At 35.0% G+C, this 22,841-nt stretch overlaps 1 pseudogene; it reads left to right on the top strand.

Moving 5' to 3' along the window:
- Nucleotides 1-9,778: 9,778 nt before the first annotated feature.
- LOC129903603 (uncharacterized) lies at nt 9,779-14,021 on the top strand (annotated as a pseudogene).
- Nucleotides 14,022-22,841: the final 8,820 nt, after the last annotated feature.

The following is a 22,841-nucleotide window of genomic DNA, read 5'->3' as shown; positions in this document are numbered from 1 at the left end:
CTCCGAGTTGATTTGATTCTAATTTGATGGTTGTTTCATTCGGCCATTTTACATACTCGTACATTTCATGTACTGACGCCATTTGGCCTGCATCATTTTATAATGCAGAGACAGGTACTAGAGATCATCAACCAACGCACCATTGAAGATCTATTCACTTCCAGCTAGTTGGTGAGTCCTCCCAGTTTCTGGAGGATACCGAGATTTTCTTTATTATTTTGATTTGTTTCCCTTATTTTGATTTTTGGTAGCCATTGACTTATTATCGGCACCTCCTGGATTGTTAATAGAGGCTTCATAGACTAGATTGTGGAAATGTTAAATTGTTCGTTTGACTAGTTTTATTCTAGTTAATTATTGATTTGATGTATGTTTGGCCTTTGGCCCTAAATTATGAATAGTACCCTTATGATTGAGTTTTCCACTGATAGAATATGACTAAATGAAAGTGTGACTGGACCAGGTGGTTCGCTTGAAGGCCAGAAATGGCTTTCGAGTGCCGGCCACGTCTAGGGTACCCTCCCGGGGCATGACATTTTCCTTATGTCTCTCCAATTTCTACTGTAATGACTTTGAGGGTCATTTTTAAAAAAAAATTGTAAAATTGTCATTTTATCCTTCTTCTTAGTATACCGAGTGCTATTTGATCAGTTTGTGTAGTTGGAATTGTGTGAGTCTTATTAGATTGTGAGTTGTGCAAATTTTCAAGTTTTAAGGCTTAAGTGGTTCTAAAAGTGAGATTTTATATCATTCGGAGTTTCGAGTCTCGGAATGGAATTTTGTCGATTTCAGCAGTTCTCAAATATGGGAATTGGTCTAGGAGAGTCATTGGAATCCGATTTGGGGGTTGATACGTGAATTTGAGGTCTTAAGTTGAAAAGTGTGGTTTTAAATGAATTGGTTTGACTTTGGTCAACATATTTAGATCTGAGCGTCGGATAAAAATTTTGTCAGTTCCGTTGCATCCAGAACATCGAGTTTGGTCTAGTTAAGCATTGAATTAGAGTCACGGGACCTTAATTATCATTTTGAGATTAGGCTAAAAGTTGAGTTTTAGACCAAAAAGGGGTCCGGGAGGATGATTTTGTCATAACAACTTCTTTTTGAAAATTTGACGATTCTATTGAGTTCAGAATGTCAAAATTAGTGTAGTAAAATATTTGATTTATTTTTATTAGACCCTAGATAATTTTTTAAGGTTCCAACAGAGAGCATTTTTAGACTTAGAAAATCTGCAGATTCTGGTTTCTGGTGTAGCCTAAATTGCTCTTCGCGATCGCGATCTAAGGTCACTGATAGCAAAATGTGGGTTATTTGTTCCTCGCAATCGCGAGAGAGGGCACGCGATCGCGATGGGTAATTGTCTTGTGCTTCGCGATCGTGAGAGTTAGTGGCTCGCGATCGCGATGCACAATTCGTGCATGAACAGTGTTAAATCGTGAAAATAGTCATATTTCTGAAAAACCACCATTGTTATCGATTTGAAGCTTGGAGAAGGTGGTTTTGGATAGATTTATTGAGGAATATCGTGTGGGTAAGTTCTTTTTTCAATTCTACATCATTTATTTACGAATTTCTCTTCCCAAATCATTGGAAAGTCTAGTTTTTAAATGAGAATTTTTGGGGGGATTTGTTCTTGAATTTCAATTCAATTTTCATTGATTTATACCTAGTTTCTTGGGTTATTTTTATGTTTTTTCACTCACAGATTCCCCTCAATGAGTAGAATATATTTTTGAAAGAAATTTACAGATCGATCCTTTTTGAAATTAATCGATTTTTGGACTATTTTACCTCTGGTTCCGAAACTTGTCAATATGGGTGTCGTTGGACTCCTTGTGATGTGTATGTTGCATTCTTGATAGTGGGTTGTGGTTTTGAGCATTGAATTTGAAGGTTTTTCATCCGGTCGAAGTATTCGGGTGTTGTTTCGGCAATTGAGGTAGGTTTGGCTATCCTTCTTGGGAATGAGTTGGGGTAATTAGTCAATTCTATGTTGTAGACTTTGGGATGGGTCGTAGTATAATTTTGGGATTGTTAATTTACTTTGAGATGCCTATGTGAGGGCTTATTTATATTGTGATGCCCGTGTGAGGGCTTATTTGTATTGTGTTGCCCGTGTAGGGGCCTTATTTGCTAACTTATCTGTTTTGAGCATATATGATTCATGACTTGCCTGTGAGAGAGGCGCAAGGAGACTATTTGACTTGTGATGTCCGTCGGGGGGGTTGAGTTGGGGTTTTGAGCATGCCCGAGTATTGAAATATTGTCAAAAAATGGTGAACACTTAATTTGAGGTATTTTCTTCCTAGTACTGTATATTGAGGGTGAATATCATGTTTAGGTTAAGTTTAGAGAAATTTGAACATTGTACTACATGTTGAGTTGAATATTACCTACATGCCTTATATGTTATGTATGCATTCATCCTCATTCACATTATCATTGATCATTGGAAAGTTGAGAACTGTGTAAATTCTTTTTGGAAAAAACAAATGTGACACCTTTTCTATATCATTGACCATAAATTAGGTAGCAAGCGGAAGATATATTAGTATCATGAGTCCTTGGCCACAAGCTGGATGGTGAGGTAGTTGATATATTGAGATTGTGATGAGGTATATGGTCTGTGAGACCCCCATGGGTCCTTCTTGGTAGCACAACTCAGCAGGTATATACGACAGATTGTGCGACAGCTTTGATCCCACCGTACCATCATATTATTGCATCATCATATTGCATTGCATTGATACCTGTGATACTTGATTTATCTGTTTAACTGTGATATTGAACTGTTTATGTGTTTACTTTAATCACGTCGTTCTATATAAATTGGCGGTAGCGTAGCCGAAGTGGGACTTTTCTGCGTGCAGGTGGAAGCGTTCCTTAGTGTTTTTCATAGGTTTGATTAATTTTTTAAACTCAGTCAGTTAAACCTACTGCGTACACGTAGAGTGTACTCACCCCTAATTCTGTGTTCCTTTTGATGCAGATTCTAGTCAGGGTGTCTAGCGCGACAGTTGATTTCTAACGGACATATCATCATCAGATTAGTGGTGAGATTTTGGGATCTGGATCGCCGCTAGTTCCATCTTTCATTTCCAATCTTTACTGTATTCGGAGAATTATATTATATATTCAGATTTGAATTTATATTAGATGCTCTTAAATTTATGACATCAGGTTTTGGGTAACTTCATTGTTGTCATTTTATTGCGTTTACTTGTGGCCTGACTTTCCTTTGAGAGTCTCGCATGATTTTACTTTTAAGCTTGCACATCGGAATGGGGTTTGGGATGTGTGTCATCATGACCTCGACTTTTGGGTCGTGACAATTACTCTTTTTCATGCTTCCATTTATATCTTACATTATCTTTAAGCAACCACTCCATTCTTTCGCACATTGTTAGCAAGGTGATTTCTTTTCTTTTTCTAAAACTTTCATTATTTTTATCTTTTTTATTTTCTCCTCCCTACTAACTATATACAGATATTATTTTTACATACTTGGGCACCCATCAAATCTTTTTTTTTCAACCACACTAGTTTCCACTATTTAACCTTTTTTTTCATTCCCTTTACTTTTAAGAGCCTGTTTGGATAAGTTGAATTTAAGTAACTTTTAGGTGACAAGAGTTTAAAAGCAAATTTTAAGTACTGGAGCTGGATTTACGATTAAGCAGTTGTGCAAAGTGTTGGAGCTGAAAATAAGTAACTGATATGTTTGGTAAAAAAAGCGCTGAAAAACTCTTTTTCTATTAAGTTGACTAAAGTACCCTTAAATCAGTTTAAAGTAAATATAAGCTTGTTATTTTAATTTTTTAACTTTGAATTAATATGTGTCTCAATTCACTTTCAAATTATACATTGCTTTGATAAGATTACTTTGAAGAAACACAAATTATTTTATTTAAATAACTATTATGTTATAATTTGACTTAAGTCCGTAGATAAAAAAAATATACTCCAATTCTATAAAAAATATCATATATAAATTATAAGCATTGATCAATTTAACTAGAAATCAAATTACAAATAGTCATCCAATAATTATCATTTTGATTTCCACATTTTCTTTACTGCACGCTTACTTCTATCTTGATAACGAGGAAGAGATTACGACGTATTTAAAGAAAGTTTCTTTCTCTTGAGAATGTCTCCTAAAGAAAGACTCATTGAGAAAGATGACTCAAGAAGTCCTATATATGTTTTTATGAGGTCAGGGTATTTTGGAGTTTACAAAATATTTAAGGAATAATAAAGTAATATTTTTAGTCAAACTAAAAATTTGTTAAGTAAAAAAGTAATAAGTTGAGGGTGACCAACTTACCGCTTTTAACTTATTTTGACATAAAGTACCTAACTTAAAATTATTTTAAATATTAAGCAAACACCAAATTAAGTTTAAAAAATGCTTAAAAGGATATTTGACTAGCTTTTAAGTCCACTAGAATGCCCTCTAAGTCTTTCAACTACAAAGTGCACTCTGAACTTCTTGGATCAAATTAATTCAAGGCAAAATAATAATGAAAAAATGCTAATTAAGCGGCTAATCAAAGGAAAATAGGTTGAATAGGCTCAAACAGGTGCCTACCAAATCATAAAACAATTAGATATATGGTGTATGGACCATTACACTTTAAGAAAGACACAACAACAATAAATGAGATAGTTTCCAGTAATGATATATGAGATTTAGGCAATATATCCTTTGAACTACCTAATCATATTATAGACCTCATTAACTGCATCTACATGCCACAAGACAGGAGCAAATCTGATACACCTAATTGGATCTATAGTTCAAGAGGTACCTTAACAATCAATTCGGTTTACCATTTTCTTAAAAACGATATATGAGAGTCTTTTGACCAAAATCAAAACTTATATTGGATTTGGAAGCTTAAATGCCAAATAAAATCAAGCTCTTCCTTTGATTATGCAAGTATGAAAGATTACCAACTTGCAATTATGTGAGCTTCATAGAAAGCGATATAAACACAAATTGCTACTATTGCAATTCTCCTAAAACTATTAAACATATCTTCTTGTAATGTCCAAAGATAAGAAAATGTTGGGAGGGCATGGAAATTCTTCCTCAACAGCCCTAACAAACATTGGTTGAATTCGATAAAAGAGTTTAACATTTTGATCAAAAAACAACTACAATGGCAAGATGCTTTTTCATTTTACTGTGTAGAAATGATGGATATCACAAAAAAATCAAAAACAAAATTCAAACGTGCACTCCTTTTAACCACGCTATGAATATATAGTTTTAACTAGATAGAAACAAACAATTTAAAAAATCTAAAATTTTCTACATAAAATGAAAGCCACCAAACAATGGGTATAAGCTTAATATAGGTGACTCCTCTTATGGAGACCCCGACAAGGGTGGCATTAGAGGAGTAATAAGGAATAGAAATGGCAACATTTATGATACAGGAACGACAAAGGCTGACATTTTTACACTACCAATTGGCCTCAAAATTGCCTTATAGAATGGGCTAACACCTCTGTAAGTCAATATAGACTCCACATATGTTATTAACTGCCTTGAAAATGATCACCCTACTTACTCTAATATTTTGAATGATTGCAGGAAATTGTTCCGCCAATTGGGAAACCTCCACATCCAGCATAGCTACAAAGAGGTAAATTAAGTGGCAGATACATTAGCTAAGGAGGGATTTAGGATGCAATAAGCCAACTCTTTTGTGCATTGGACAACTCTGTCTTAGTTTGTATTTAGTAAAATGAAAGCAGACAAAGTAGAAATTCTTTTTGTTAGGTTGAAAGGCCGCTATTGAATTCGAAAAATTGTAACAATGATTATGATATTCATCCTAAAAAATCCTAGCAGAGAAGTTGCTATTCCACTTCTATGTAATAACACACATTAAGTTAAATTAATATATTATTAGAAAAAGGCATAAATTTTCCTTTGAACTTGTCCAGAAAAATCAGTTACACGCCTAAACTATCATGACGATCTATTATACACCTAAATTATGTAAAAGTGAATTTATTTCCACCCCAGAAGCTGATGTGGAAAAAGAATTAAAAGGAAAAGAAAACATCATGTAAATGAATCAAAAAAGAAAAAAGAAAAGAAAAACACAATCCATTCTTCATGGACAACCCTCCAACTTTTTATTTTTCTTCATTCCAATCATTATCTCTTCTCCTTCTTTTTATCTTATAAAATCACTTTATTTTCTATTTTTCACGATTCTCTTCTTTAATTGCTTGAAGAAATTTGTAATTGTGATATTTTTTCTGTAGTGGATTTGATAATGGGTGACAAAGTTAGTGGTGGTATGACTTTTAATTCGATAATTGACAACAAAATTCGTGTGATATTGATGGTGGATATTGAAATTTGTGATTATGATTTTGATGAATTTCAATGGTGGCAATGGTGGTGATGTGATTCTGATGGTAAATTTAGTTAAATTTATTATAAGTATTTGCAAGTTTTTATGGTGACAGTGGTTGTAGAAAGATTTTAGTGGCAAATTTGGTTGCGGGATGGTGAAATCTGTGTTGGTGGAATTCGAAATCGGTGGTAGTGGCAACAATGGTGGTGGTTTAATGGTAGGTTTGATGTTGTAAAGGAAAGAAAAATTCATTTTGGGTGACATGGAATTATTATTTTTTAAATTTAACATAATTGTTGATGTGGCAATGACATGATGATGATGTGGCGTGAGTATGAAACACTATCTCATCATGTGACTAGTTCTATATGCGTCAAGGTGAAAATAAATTCACTTTTAAGTAATTCAGGTGTGTAATAGGCCGTCGTGATATTTTAAGCGTATAACTGATATTTTGTGACAAGTTCAGAGAGAAATTTATGTCTTTTTCCATATATTATTTTTGTTTATCAATTTTTTAAAAAGAAATGCTTAAATCATACAATGAAATTCACACTCAGTTTCACTTCATAAGCACAATGTACAAGTTCTAGATATCAATGTATGCAAGGAATATGTATATATTCACCACACAATGGCATATAAATAATTCAGTCGGCTTCTTATCAACTCTTGTAACGACATATTTCCGTCATTAAGAATAGGCCAATGGAAAAGGATTTCGAGCTAGAAAACTTCGGGTAGTAACTTAGGAAAAACTTATTCTAGGCCAGACTTGGACGAATTCTGAGTCAGGTGAAGTCTAGGGTGATCATATCAATGATGGGAGGTCAAACCTCCAATTTGATTGGATAAATTGATATCCAGGACGATACGAAGCATTTACGGCATCGCGAAATCGCATTCGGGCGAGTAAAATTCTCGAAATCAAAGTTGGCAAAAAATGTATATTTTAATATATCTTGGAAAGAGGGTATGTTGTAAATGGGGAGACTTGGAGACTCTTTACGAGCTCTCTATCTCCATTTATCCCTCCAGAGCAGGGTCGCCAGAGCGGGACAGTCGCAAGACTTAAGTTGTGAAAAACCTCAGAACTATTCTTTTCTACAAAAAATAGTTCCTAAGTGTTCAAGAGGTGACCTAGGATGATTTTCCACGGATTTTCACGCTTAAGATAAGAATTTTACTCCCTAAATTCATACTTTAATTTCTAGAACCTATAAAGTATGGTTAGTAATCATTGGGGGAGGGTTTGAACTGAAAACCTATGGTGGAAATAGCCCTTGGGTGGGGTTAGGATCATGGGTTAGCCTAGGGTATGAAATTGTGTTATATTTCATCATAGTTAGGCCATTGTGTTGATTCTTTATATTTATTTACTATTTTCCTAGACCAAGAACGAGAAGAATGAACCCGAAAAGGGAAGACTCTTGCATTGTAAGGTTGTTGAAGCTTGAATTTGAGGTAGGTGAAGATTTAGTTTTCTGTATGTATTTCATATACTTGTTAAATTGCTTCATGACATGCATGTATGTATATGAATAGGAAAACATGTTAGATTATGTGTGAAATGATCACTTACTGGCCTATTTTTGTGATAAACCTGTTTTTAGTGATATAAAGCCTGTAAATACTGAATGTATTTGTGATTGTGGTATGCTTGGATCGGATGTCACATTCCAATATATAATTAGATTGGGTTTCATATTCAGACACATAATTAGATCAAGTCTCACGTTCTGACATATAATTGGATCAAGTGTCACGTTCTGATACATATTAGGATCGGATGTCACATTCTGATACAAAGTAAATTGTTTGTAGATCCCTTGAAAGGACTCTTGCATGAAGTTATAGCATGTGAAAGACATTAAGTTGTGATATTTCTAAATATGGTTGAACTTGAGATTAGTTGAACTTATTTTGTATATGTATATGTCTATTATGTTGAATTTACTTGTCTATGATCCGCTTACTGGCTAATCGTGTGATCCTATCAGTACATCATTGTTTTTGTGTACTGATACTACTCTTGCTCTACCTGTTTGTTTAGTACATGGCATATTCATCCGGCTGCAAGGAGACCTCGTCTAGATGAGTGATTGTGTTTTCAAGTTCAAGGGGGAGTTGTTCCTTCAGGCTGCCGTGGACTCTATCATTATTTCTAGTCCTTTTCTTTTCTAGGCCTTAGATGTTTAGATAATGGTTATTTGTTACTGGTTTTTATTTGGAGTTGTACTCCTGTTCTAGACTTGTTAGTTTTTTAGAGTTTTGGTACGATGACTTTCAGTTCCTAGGGTGTGTTCACTTCCGCACATTTTGAGTTTATAATCAATTGGTTTCTGAGTTTATGGGGACTCAGCATTTATCTTCGGTTTAAACTTTCTTCTGCATCTTTAAGTTATATATACCTGCGATTATTGTTGTTGGGCTTTTTAAAATAGTTTTCCCATCGAAGAGTTAGTGGGTGCCAGTCACGGTGAGTCAGAGTCGTTACAAAATTGGTATCAGAGCCTAGATTCCATTGATCTTATCGTATCAAAATGAGTCTAGTAGAGTATTGTGGAATGGTATGGAGATATTTGTACTTTTCTTCCAGAGGCTATAGGATTTTAGGAAAAGTTTCATTATCTTCTTTCATTTATTTTATAACTTAATTCCAATTGGTATCTGGCGATACAAATTGGTATCTAACCTCTTTCACTCTCTTATCCACAGATGGACAACACTTGTTATAATGGTGTCAAGACCGTAGCTTTAGTGGATTCAAAAGAAGATCCAGTCGTTCGAGGGCGTGGAAGAGGCAGAGGCAGGAGAAAGAGGCGAGGCAGGGGCAGAGGTAAAGTAACACCTGCCAGAGTGGAGGTTCTGATTGAGGAGGTGCTAGTAGGTGAGGCCCCTCATGTCCCTCAAGATGAGTTAGAGGAAAATGTAGAGGTTGGAGAGGAAGTGGAGAATGATGAGCTGGAGGAAGATACTCATACTGGGGCTGATAGTATTCCCCCTTTGGATCCAATTTTAGCTCAGCAGATCGTGGACTTTCTGAGTGGGCTGGCTGGCACTAGCGCCATCCCCACCATGTCTGCAGCACCTGCTCCTATTACTCGCCTATTTTCTGTTGCATCTCATCCACCAGATGAGGTGGTATGCACAGATGCAATTTTTAGGCCACTAATTGGTTCTGTGATGACTGGTACGGAGCATGATATGCTCACCAAGTTCCCTAAGCTCAAACCTGTAGTTTTCCATGGTACTGAAAATAAAGATGCCTATGAATTTATTCTTGATTTCTATGAGAGGTTGCACAAGCTGGGTATAGTACATCAGCATGGAATAGAGTTTGTGACTTTTCAGCTGCATGGTGAGGCCAACCAGTAGTAGAGGGCTTATGTGGAATGTCGTTCATCATTGTTGCCCCACTCACTTGGGTTCAATTCCATGCTTTGTTTCTAGAGAAGTATGTGCCCCGTACTTTGAGGAATAGAAAGAAGGATGAGTTTATGGTCCTTGAGTAGGGAGGGTTATCAGTGGCTGCTTATGAGGCCAACTTTCATGCACTGTCCAGGTACACCACTCAATTGGTCACTACTGAAGAGGAGAGGATCAGGTTGTTCGTGAAGGAGTTAAACCCCGAGTTGCAAGTACTTTCCGTCTATAAGACTTCGTCTGGCAAGAGTTTCAATGAAGTCACAGACTTTGTTAAGAAGGTTGAAAATATGCGAAAAGATGGGCAAGATAAAGCTTTGGCTAAGAAGCCAATTTTTAGGGATTATATTCTAGAGGGTCAGGCAGGCCGCTAATTGCAGCACAGCCAATTCAGTCAGCATTACTTGCTTCTACTGGTACCTTTTCAGGTACTCCACAACTGCATCCGGCCCAAGAGGGTCAGAGAGCATCATTCTCAAGTAGTCGTCTATCCTTTGATTGCGATTGTTTTAATTATAGAGAGTCGGTCCATATACAAAGGGAGTGCCCTCACCTCCGCGGGACAGTTTCAGCACCCCAGCAAGCCAAAACTGTGGTCCTAGCAGTTGCAGGGAGCAATGGTAGATGACATCCACAGATTGGGCGAGGAGGAAATATGAGAGGTCGTAGGGGCCGAGGTAATGGTAGTCCCGGTCGAGGAGCAATCCATCCAGGCAGGTAGGTAGTTGGTCAGGATGATCGGGCTCAATTTTATGCATTTTCAAATAAGATCGAAGTAGAGGTATCTGATGTAATTATCACAGGTACTATTATTGTATGTGATCGAATAGCTACTATTTTATTTGATCGGGGTTCCACATATTCTTATGTGTCTGTGAGATATGCCTTAGGATTTGATGCACTGTGTGATAAATTAGATGCCCTTGTTCATGTTTTTGCTCCTGTTGGAGAGTCAGTCATAGTCACCCATGTGTATCGTGTTTGTTCTGTTATGTTTATAGGATACCAGACTTGGGTTGACCTAGTGATTTTAGATATTTTTTATGTGATCTTAGACATGACTTGGTTGTCCCCCTACTTTGTTGTACTTTATTACAATGCAAAAACTATAGCTCTAGAGATCTCGGAGAGGGAAAGGTTAGAGTGAAAAGGGGTGTACAAGCCTAAGCCAGCAAAGATCATATCCTTTCTCCATGCTAGAAAAATGGTAGGGCGGGGTTTCTTGGCGTATTTGGCCCATATTCAAGATGTGGATGTAGAGTCTCCTATTATTGAGTCTATCCCAGTGGTGTGTGAATTTTTGGAAGTTTTCCCATCAGACTTGCTTGGTATGCCTCCTGACCGAGATATAGATTTCTGCATTGACTTAGATCTGGGTACTTATCCAATTTCCATCCCTCCCTACCTATGGCTCCGGTAGAATTGAGAGAGCTTAAGGCTCAGATTTAGGATCTTTTTGACAAGGGGTTTATTCGTCCTATTGCTTCCCCTTAGGGTGCTCCAGTGTTGTTTGTCAAGAAAAAAGATGGTAGTATGAGAATGTGTATTGACTACCAACAACTGAATAAGGTCACCATCAGAAATAAATACCCTTTGCCTCGTATTGATGACTTTTTTTACCAATTGCAAGGTGCTTCAGTCTTCTCAAAGATTGATATCAGGTCTGGATATCATCAACTGAAAATTAGGCCTGGGGATGTGCCCAAAACAGCTTTTAGGACCAAGTATGGGCACTATGAATTTTTAGTAATGTCCTTTGGTTAACGAATGCACCTGCAGCCTTCAAGAGTTTGATAAATGGGGTGTTCAAACCATTCTTGGATTCGTTCGTGATAGTGTTTATAGATGATATATTGGTGTATTCAAAGAGTGAACAGGAATATGTATATCATCTTCGAATTGTCTTGGGTGTTTTGGAAAGACAAAGGTTGTATGCAAAATTATCTAAGTGTGAATTTTGACTACCTTCAGTTGCCTTTTTAGGTCATGTTGTTTCAAAAGAAGGGGTAATGGTGGACCCACAAAAGATTGAGGCAGTTAAGAATTGGGCTAGGACCAGTTTCGTAACTAAGGTAAGAAATTTTGTGGGGTTGGCTAGTTACTGTCGGTTCATAAAAAACTTTGCTTTTATTACTACTCACTTGACCAGGTTAACTAAAAAGGAAGTGTCATTCGAGTGGAATGACAAGTGTGAAGAGATCTTCCAAAAGCTCAAGACTCTTCTGACAACAGCATCAAATCTGACCCTGCCAGTCGAAGGTAAAGACTTCATTGTTTATTGTGATGCTTCATATTCTAGTTTGGGTGCTATGTTGATGCAGGATAAGAATGCTATATCATATTCTTCGCGACAATTGAAGGTGTATGAGAGGAACTACCCGACTCATGACTTAGAGTTGGCATCGGTAGTGTTTGAACTGAAAATCTAAAGATAATATTTGTACGGTGTCAAGTGTGAGGTGTTTACTGATCATCGCAGCTTACAATACATGTTCACCTAGAAGGACTTGAATTTAAGACAGCGAAGGTGGATGGAGTTGTTTAAAGACTATGATGTCACTATTCAGTACCATCTAGATAAGGATAATATGGTAGCAGACGTGTTGAGCCGGAAATCAATGAGCATGGGTAGTTTAGCTTGTTTGGGGGCTCTTAAGTGGCCTCTGGCTAGAGAGATTCAAGCCTTGGAGGCCAAGTTCATGAGGCTGGTCATCTCAAAAAAATATGGGATAATGGCCGGAGTTGATCTAAGGCTCACTTTTATAGAAGAGATTAAGACCAAACAGTTTGAGGATGTGAACTTAAATGAAATACGAGGAAAAGTGTTGATGGGCAAGGCTCAAGACTCAAAACTTGATGCAGGTGGGGTGCTTCACTTCAGGGGAAGGATTTGTGTTTCCTGAGTAAATGGTCTAATTCAGAAGATCATGTCTGAATCTCATGGTTCACGATACTCTATTAACTCGGGAGTGACTAAGAAGTATCAAGACTTGAAGTGGTTATATTGGTGGCATGTTGAAGAAAGACAAAGCTGAATATGTAGCCAAATGTCAGAACTACTAATAGATGAAGTATGAGCACCAAAGACCTGCAGGTTTACTTCAAAGGATGCCCATTCCTGAATGGAAGTGGGAGAGAATAGCCATGGATTTTATGGTGGGACTTCCCAAGACTTTGGGAAAGCATGATTCCATTTGGGTAGTGGTTGATAGGTTAACAAAGTCAGCACACTTTATTTCGGTTAGAGTAGACTACAATGCACAGCACCTGGCTAGGATTTATATGAAGGAGATAGTAAGGTTGCACGGGGTGCCCCTTTCTATCATTTTGGACCGTAGTACATAGTTCAGTTCCAAATTTTAGGGTAAGTTGCATGAAGAGTTGGCTACTCAACAAACTTTTAGCACAACTTTCCATCTACAGACAAACAGGCAGTTAGAAAGGATTATCCAAGTGCTGGAAGATATGTTGAGGGCATGTGTGATAGACTTTGGGGGACATTGGGATAAGTTTTATCCCTTGTGTGAATTCTCTTATAATAACAGCTACCACTACATTATTGATATGGCACCATTCGAAGTCCTGTATGGGAGGGGATGCAAGCCTCCCATAGAGTGGTTTGAAGTTGGGGAAGTGGTATCATTGGGGGTTGACTTAGTGAGGGACGTCTAGGATAACGTAAGGAGTATCCAAGCTAAGCTTTTAGCTGTTCAAAGTCGTCAGAAGGAGTATGCTAACCGAAAAAGAAGGGATATGCCATTCGAGACTGGTGAGAAAGTGCTTCTAAAAGTGTCACCTATTAAAGGGGCGATGAGATTTGGCAAGAAGGGCAAACTCAGTCCTTGCCATATTGGCTCTTTTGAAATTCTTAACTATGTAGGGCCAGTGGTGTACATATTGAACTTACCACCTAGTTTGTCAGGGGTACACCTGGTGTTCCATGTGCCTATGCTGAAAAATTACCATGGAGATGGGGATTACATCATTAAGTATGACTCAATGATATTAGACAAGGAACTTCAATATGAGGAAGAGCCAGTTGCAATTCTTGATCGTGATGTCCAGAAGTTGAGTAATAAAGAGATCAGTATGGTTAAAGTGCAATGAAAACATCATTCGATAGAGAAAGCTACTTGGGAGACTGAGAAAGACATGTGAGAAGAGTATCCTCAACTGTTCGGCAAGATAGGTACTATTCTATCTTTACCTTAGCCTGTTTTCCCTAGTTAGTCACTCAAGGATGAGTGATGGGTAAATTGGTATCTATTGTAATGACCTATTCCCGTTGTTAGCAATAGGCCAATGGTGAAGGATTTTGGGCCAGAAAACTTCGGGTTGTAACTTCAAAAAAACTTAGCCTAGGCTGGACTTGGATGAATTCTGAGTCAGGTAAAGTCTAGGGTGATCATGTGAATGATGTGAGGTCAAACCTCCAATTTATTGGTTAGGCTAATAGCCATGACAATACAGAGCATTTACGAATTCGCAAAATCTCATCTGGGTGAGTAAAACTCTCGGAATCAAAGTTGGCGTGAAGGGTATGTTTTGATACATCTTGGAAAGAGGGTATGTTGTAAAAGGGGAGACTTGGAGACTCTTTACGAGCTCTATGTCTCCACCTATCCCACCAGAGCAGAAATTTTGTTGCCAGAGCGGGACAGTCACGGGACTTAAGTCGTAAAAAACCTCAGAACGATTCTTTTCTACAAAAAATAGTTCCTAAGTGTTCAAGAATCGACCTAGGGAGATTTCCATTGATTTTTCATGGATTTTCACGCTTAAGGTAAGAATTTTACTCCCCAAATTCATACTTTAATTCCTAGAACCTATAAAGTATGGTTAGTAATCATTGGGGGAGTGTTTGAACTGAAAACCTATGGTGAAAAATAGCCCTAGGGTGGGGTTAGGATCATGGATTGGCCTAGGGTGTGAAATTGTGTTATATTTCCTGATAGTTAGGTCATTGTGTTGATCCTTTATATGTATTTACTATTTTTCTAGACCAAGAACGAGAAGCACGAACCCACAAAGGAAAGACTTTTACATTGTAAGGTTGTTGAAGCTTGAATTTGAGGTAGGTGATGGTCTAGTTTTTCGTATGTGTTTCATATACTGGTTAAATTGCTTCATGACATGCATGTATGTATATGAATAGGGAAACATGTTAGAGTATGTGCGAAATGATCACTTGCTGGCCTATTTTTGTGATGAACCTGTTCTTGGTGATATAAAAATTGTAAATACTGAATGTATTTGTGATTGTGGTATTCTTGAATCGGGTGTCACATTCCGACACATAATTGGATCAGGTATCACGTTTGGACACATAATTGGATCAGGTGTCACGTTCCGACATATATTGGAATCGAGCGACACATTCCGACACAAAGTTAATTATTTGTAGGTCCCTTGAAAGGACCCTTGTATGAAGTTATAGCATGTGAAAGACATTAAGTTGTGATATTGCTGAATATGGTTGAACTTGAGATTAGTTGAACTTATTTTGTATATGTATATGTCTATTATGTTGAATTTACTTGTCTATGATCCGCTTACTGGCTAACCGCATGATCCTACTAGTACATCATTATTTTTTTGTACTGATACTACTCTTGCTCTGCCTTTTTGTTGAGTACAAGACATATTCAACCGACTGCAAGGAGACCTCGTCTAGAGGAGTGATTGCGTTTTTGAGTTCAAAGGTGAGATGTTCCTTCAGGCTGTCGTGGACTCTATCGTTATTTCTAGTCTTTTTCTTTTCCAGGACTTAGATGTTCAGACAATGGTTACTTGTTACTGGTTTCTATTTGGAGTTGTACTCCTGTTCTAGACTTATTAGTTTTTAGAGTTTTGGTACGATGACTTTCAGTTCTTAGGGTGTGTTCACTTCCTCACATTTTGAGTTTATAACTAGTTGGTTTCTGAGTTTATGGGGACTCAACATTTATCTTTGGTTTAAACCTGCTTCTGCATTTTTAAGTTGTGTATACCTGCAATTATTATTGTTGGGCTATTTAGAATGGTTCTCCCACTAGAGAGTTAGAGTGGGTGCCAGCCACGATGAGTTGGGGTCGTGAAAACTCTCCCCCTAGCAATCTAATTGATTTATATTATAAGCCAAATCTTATTCATTTAGAGTCAATTCTAGAGCCTTGAGTGTTTCCAATAAGATCTATCTACCTTTTATGCACAATATTTTTAAGAGTCACCTAACTATATTCTTAACGATCTAGATTAAGCACCTAGTATTTGAAGTGCGTTTGATTTCTTCTAAAATTTTAAAGACTAATTTTCTCTCTCGACTATCATCATCAATCTACCAACGTCGATAAAGGTCATTATTCTACTACTAAAATAAAAATTGACAGTTCAAATGATTCCCTTGATAAAAGAAACGGCAACAACACTCAAGGATTGCACTAACAAAAATAACTACTAGCACGAGATACTAAATACTAGGGCTGTACAGGGCAAACCGATAAACCGTACCAAACCGACAAACCGAACCAAACCGGAAAAAAACCTGACTAGTGGTTTGGTTTGACTTGGTTTGGTGTTTGGAAAAAAACCCGACCATTATAGGGTTGATTTGGTTTTAACTAAAAAAAGTCAAACCGAACCCAAACCAACCCGATTATAGATATACTACTTTTAAATTATGTTATACATAAAAATATTTATTAAAATGTAATTTATAAATATTTTTTAAATTTTTTTCATAATCTTTGTTTTCTTTCTTACATTTAGATTTGAATTTGAGAAGCTCATCTAAATAATATACAAAAAAAAGCTCATCTTATAAAGTTATATTATAAAGTTAAAACTTCAAACAGTGTTCTGCCTCCATCTTATATGTTGATATTTTGTACTAGAACTCTTTTTAAGAAGTACTGCTCTGTGCTTTTTATTAGATACTATGAAAAACCCGAGAAACCCAAAAAAACCCCAAAAAAACAAAAAACCCGAAAAACCCGAGAAAAATTGATATCGAAAAACCCGACTTTTATTGGTTTGGTTTGGTTTATAGATTTAATAACCCGACACAAATGGTTTGGTTTAGTTTGTAAAAAATCTGAACCAACCCGGTCCATGTACACCCCTACTAACTACCAACTACTAATATTTTAAATCAAAATTACTATTTCAAACAAACAAAATTTTAATTTCTCCACTTGTTTAGCAAAGAAGTGCCTCATTCAAGTATGATTCGGCAGTCCTACCCCAAAAAAAAAAAAAGTATGATTTGGCATAGGTGACACATAATATAATTTCTCCTCCTTTCACAATGACATTGAGTCAAAAATAAAAATAAATTCTGCTTTAAACTCCTTGTGCTAACTATTACAAAAGAGATTCCATTAGAACTAATGACTGCTCATTGCACCCCGTGAGCATGATTAGGTTAACATCATTTAGGGAGCCAAAAGTAGTAACGCATCCAAAGCCCCTTTGATCTTTTTCTTAAGCCAGTTGTCACACGTGTGGCATTAATCATTTTAAGCACTAATCCCACTCCTCAATGCAATGATGCACTCCATTCTTTGCTTAATATAACCTTCCCCTTTCCAATATTAAAAATAATATAATTAACCCCCACCCACCCACCCACCCTATCTCTCCAACAATAATAATTAATTCATAATTAAATATGGGTAATAATTTTACCAAAAATTACTATGATGAATTTGTCAAACTGAAAAGGGTTACCTTTATAGTAACTAAGTCTCTAAATACGTGCAGTGTAAACATAGTTTCATTTATACTATTACAAATTTTCTAACTATAATTTCTTAGTACAAGAAGAAATTAAAGTATCCCAAAACTATTTCTATTAATTAAAAAGTATTCACTTAATACATGCAATTAGCACTACTCATTAGAAGGAGGTAACTCAAATTTGAGAGAGTAAATAAACTCATGAAGAACCAAAGAAGATACGTCTGTTGATCAAAATTGATGAAATTTATCGAATAAAGTGCTAGTGAATATTCATGATCGATCAATCAATCAACGATGATACATACAAAAAAATAGTTTGATTTAGTGTATTAAAGCTTCCGCTATACATATGGTCCATCTCCAGGACCACAAGCAAGTGCTAATAACTACAACGGCCATTTATGCTAATTTCATCTTCCAAGTCAATATATTTGTCCACTTTTTTTTTCTGGTTTCCTAATTATTTCACTTTCAATTATGATATTTTAAAACAATTAAAGAAAGCATAACCCCATGAATAACGTCCCTTCTTGTAATGGAAGGATGAAATTAGTTCTCTCTCTTTTTCCCTTTTTGACATTAAGAAAAAAGTGGAATGTGGCAGTGTATTTTCATGCATGATCAATCAATATAAAAATGGGCTTCTTGAAAAAGAGACTGCTTTGGGTGGGTCAGCCCGCTCTTGCGATCATGAGAGCTTAGGCCCATACTTTACCACTTGGCCCACAAATAGAACAACAGAAAAGGGCCTAAAATGCCTTCGAACTATTAAAAATGGTACAAAAAGGTTCATCATTCATCTATTGGGCCTAAAATATTCTTGACATTCACCTTTAGGTCTAAAAATAATCTTTTATTTAATAAAAAACGGCATGAGGGGCATTTTTGTATCATTTTCAATAGTTCGAGGGCACTTTAGGCCCTTTTTCGTAATTAAAATTATGTTAAATAAATTTAATTTATAGTTAATTTTAAATAATAAAATTGTAACCAATAGATGGCCTCACGTGTTTAAAAAAATTATTCAAATTATTTAATTAAAATTTTGTTAAATAAATTTTGATTTATAATTAATTTTAAATAATTAAATTGTAACAAGTAGATAACCGCCACGTGTTTAAAAAAATTATTCAAATTATTTAATTAAAATTTTGTTAAATAAATTTTGATTTATAATTAAATTGTAACCAATAGATGGTCGCCATGTGTTTAAAAAAGTTATTCAAATTATTTAATTAAAATTATGTTAAAGAAATTTTGATTTATAATTAAATTATAACCAATAGATGGCCGCATGTGTTTGAAAAAATTGTTCAAATTATTTAATTAAAACTATGTTAAAGAAAAAGTCATTTTTGGAACTAAAGGTGGATGATTATCATATAAAATTCTCAATATTAATGCCCTTAACATCCACCTTTAGGTCCAAAAGTGACCTTTTCTTTACCATAATTTTAATTAAATAATTTTTTTAAACACGTAGCGGTCATCTATTGGTTACAATTTAATTATTTAAAATTAATTATAAATCAAAATTTATTTAACAGAATTTTAATTAAATTATCTGAATAATTTTTTTAAACACGTGGCAGCCATATATTGGTTATAATTTAATTATTTAAAATTAATTATATATCAAAATTTATTTAACAAAATTTTAATTACAAAAAAGGGTCTAAAATATCCTCGAACTATTGAAAATGGTACAAAAATGTCCTCAAGCCCTTTTTCGTTAAAGAAAAGATCATTTTTGGATCTAAAGATGGATGTCAATGGCATTTTAGACCCAATAGATGAACGTGGGGCATTTTTAAACCATTTTCAATAGTTCAAGGCATTTTAGGCCCTTTTCCAATAAATCAAAGAAGGATAAATGGAAAATAACTTTATAGGGAACTTACATAGATATACTATATTAAGAAAATATTTACCATTTATGGTAATAACTTTTTTTTATTTGACACTTATAATACATTTATAATAGAGTTTTAATACTCCCCCATCTCATATTAGATGGACATCTTACTAAAAATATTTGTCTCATATTATTTGATCACTTACTAATTAAGATGGAATTAATTTGTTTTCTCATTTTACCCCTATAATTAATATGCTTTGGAAGTTTAAACCAATTTTGAAGATCCAAAAACTTCCTTTTTCAATAGGCTAATTAATATGAGCAAAGCGCAAAATAGTAAAATTAAATAATTTATTAATGATTTCTTAATTACCGTGTAAAATGTAACGTGCCCATCTAATATGGGACTGAGGGAGTACATATTACTAAGATTAATTGATAAAACACATATAATACAGGTTTTATTATGGATTATACATTTATCACACACTTTGATACATTTAAAATACATTCTGTCAATTTCTTACCAAACATGCATAATATATTTTAAAACACTTATAATACATTTATATTGTATGCATAATTCACTTTTAATACATAATATATTTATCATAATATTGCTATATATTGTTATAGATGATAATAAATAAAAAGTATCGTTAAAATCAATAATTACTTATTAAAAAGTGTTTACCCAAGTAATTTTTCCTAACTTATATTCCTTGAATACCATATACTCTATTTTTCCCAATTCATTCATGTGAGGTAACTTGATTGCACATGGTAGTTTGATTGCACATGAAATTTAAAAATATGAAAGACTTTGTGATGTTCTAAAATTAGCCTTAAAAATAAATAAATTTTTAAATAGAAAGAATATATTTTTGTGGACTTTTTGTCAAATAAGTAAGACCCAACAAGGATAAAATGTTGATAGTGTTATTAAATATTTATCAAATAAGAAAATATGTCATTCATTTTGAAATTGACTAAAAAAAATATGTCATATAAATCGAACAGATAGAGCTCTGATACCAAAAAAAAGAAATAATAAGCTTGGTTTAGCAAAAGGAAAATAAGAAGGGTAGTGGAGCTAAAAAAATTTAAAGGAAGATCAAAAAAGATGCAAAAATGTTCTGTATGAAATTCAAATCGACAACCTAAAGCAATTATTTTACCCTAAAAAAATAAACTATTTTATTATATTCACACTATATAATTTTAAGAAGAGAAAGATCCTTTAATAATTAAACCCCTGAGAATAAATTAATAATTTTCAAGTTAAATTTCAATTTATTTTGCTTCATTATCATCCCTACCGAGAACTAACATTTATAATAAGGAGGAGGTATTTGATAAAAATAATAGAGAAATAATTTGTTAAAATCTCGTGTTACCTTCTATTGAGGGAGGGAAAAAGGGGAGTTATATGCCTTTTTACACTTATCAAAATGTTTTTTTTTTCAAGAAAATATTAAAGGATAATTTAAAGACCTCCTGAAGTTTTTTTTTTTTTGATATTGAAAGATCATAATATATTAAGATTGATTAATATGCTTCATTACAGGATATTGGTAGAGCTTTGCTACTGCTAATATGCTTGGGGGAGGGATGAGAAATGTTACTAGTATTAGAGTTACATTTTATGTTTTAACAAAAAGAGTTCCAGCTTTGTCTGCTTTCAACTTTGATACAACAAACAATGGTAGAACTTCATATATCAAAAACTTGTTGACTTCAGTTAGCTTTGCACCCACTTTTGTTAGGATGTCTGCCACTTGATTTTCATCCCGATTATTATGCTGGATTGGAGGGCTCCCGTGTTGCAAGATTAGTTCCCTGCAATCAGACAAAATGTTTGAGTAAGATGGGTGGTCAGTTTGAAGGTATCGAATGATGTGTTGTCTATGAAAATTTCTATTGGGGTTAAATTACGAAATGCCACCAGCTTGAGACCCTTGATTAGGGCTTCTAGTTCAGCTAGAAAGATGGTAGATTTTATACATTACACATAAATCCTACTACCCAATTTCTGTCTTTGTATCTAACTATCCCTCCAAGACCTCCTTTTTCTATTTTCGCGTCCAAAGCGCCATTCGTATTCAGCTTATATTTTGCGGTGGGCTTTCTTCAATACACGTGTGTAAGTGAGTTAGTAATGGGGGTTGTGTATTGGTTAGTTAAGTAGATAAATTCCATAGCGAAATTGTAAGCTGATTTGGTGTTGAGAGAGATTTTTTTCCGGTTATGATAGTTATTGTTTCTAGTTAGTCAGATATGCCAGAGATAGAAAGGAAACGCTTGATTCCAATGGAGGGATTTATTTATTCTATGATCGAAATTTTTGAGAGATTCGAGCCAATCATTGTCATTTCCAGGCGAGATGTTATTGTGATTTTACTAAGACCTAAGTCGTCCCAATAACGTTTTACATTAGGGCAATATAAGAAGATGTGCTTTATAGTTTCAGGCTCGTGGCAGTAGTAATATGATTTGTCTACATTGATACCTATTCGTTAGAGATATGAGCATGTAGGTAGCCTATATATGTGTTTGCCTAGCCATAAGAAGTACCTAATCTTATTAGGACATTTTAATTTCCATATCCAATGGAAGGAATTCTGTTTGGTTTGGAGATCTTCTCCATTGTGATTAAGGAATTTGTACACTGAATTAGTTGTCAAGACATCTTTTGGGCTGGGATTCCAGTATATCTTTTCTACGGAAGCAGGGTTGGATGGAATATAGGTACTTAGTATCACACTTTTAATATGATAGGTTAGTACAAAGGAAATCTTTTCTAATGACCAAGTACCTATTGGTGTAAGAATGTCTCCTACCCTCATGTTGTGGTCCGTTTCTGTTTATGATCCTTTGATAAGTTCCCTTAGTGTTTTATTAGTATTGAGCCATTTATCATACCATAGGGATGTTTGGTGTCCATTTCCTATTGTCCATTTTAGACCCTTAATACATGTTTTCCAGCCTTTGTTGATGTTCCTCCATGTGGTACTTGGCTGCTTCTTTGAGTAGTATATGATGTGTTCATTTTTTTGGGACTCTGTTTATTGATTAATAAAGATGCCCAGGGGGAGGTGTTATAGTTGTAGGTTCTCCAAACTAATTTAGTGAGGAGAACATTATTTTTCTTCGCAGTTTCCTGCACTTCTAGGCCCTCAGCCCCTTTGTTGTTTGCAACTGTGGACCAATCGATCATGTGTAGCTTCTTTTTTACGCTTGTCGATTCTTAGATAAAGTTTCTTTGGATGAGATCAATTTTTTTAGAAACTAAGGATGGTAGTTTAATGTATTGCATTACGTGTGTTGGCATGTTGTTTAGGCATGCCTTAGTTTCACAATACTAACTTCTCCCATTGTTTATATTATTATGCTTATCATCATTTATTTTAATTTTATTGTAAAATTTTATTATTTATTTATGTAGTATTAATGTA

Source organism: Solanum dulcamara, chromosome 9 (assembly GCF_947179165.1).
Source record: "Solanum dulcamara chromosome 9, daSolDulc1.2, whole genome shotgun sequence".
Taxonomy (NCBI): Eukaryota; Viridiplantae; Streptophyta; class Magnoliopsida; order Solanales; family Solanaceae; genus Solanum; species Solanum dulcamara.
The sequence above is the reverse complement of the archived record's forward strand: the minus strand, read 5'-3'. Positions and strand labels throughout refer to the sequence as shown.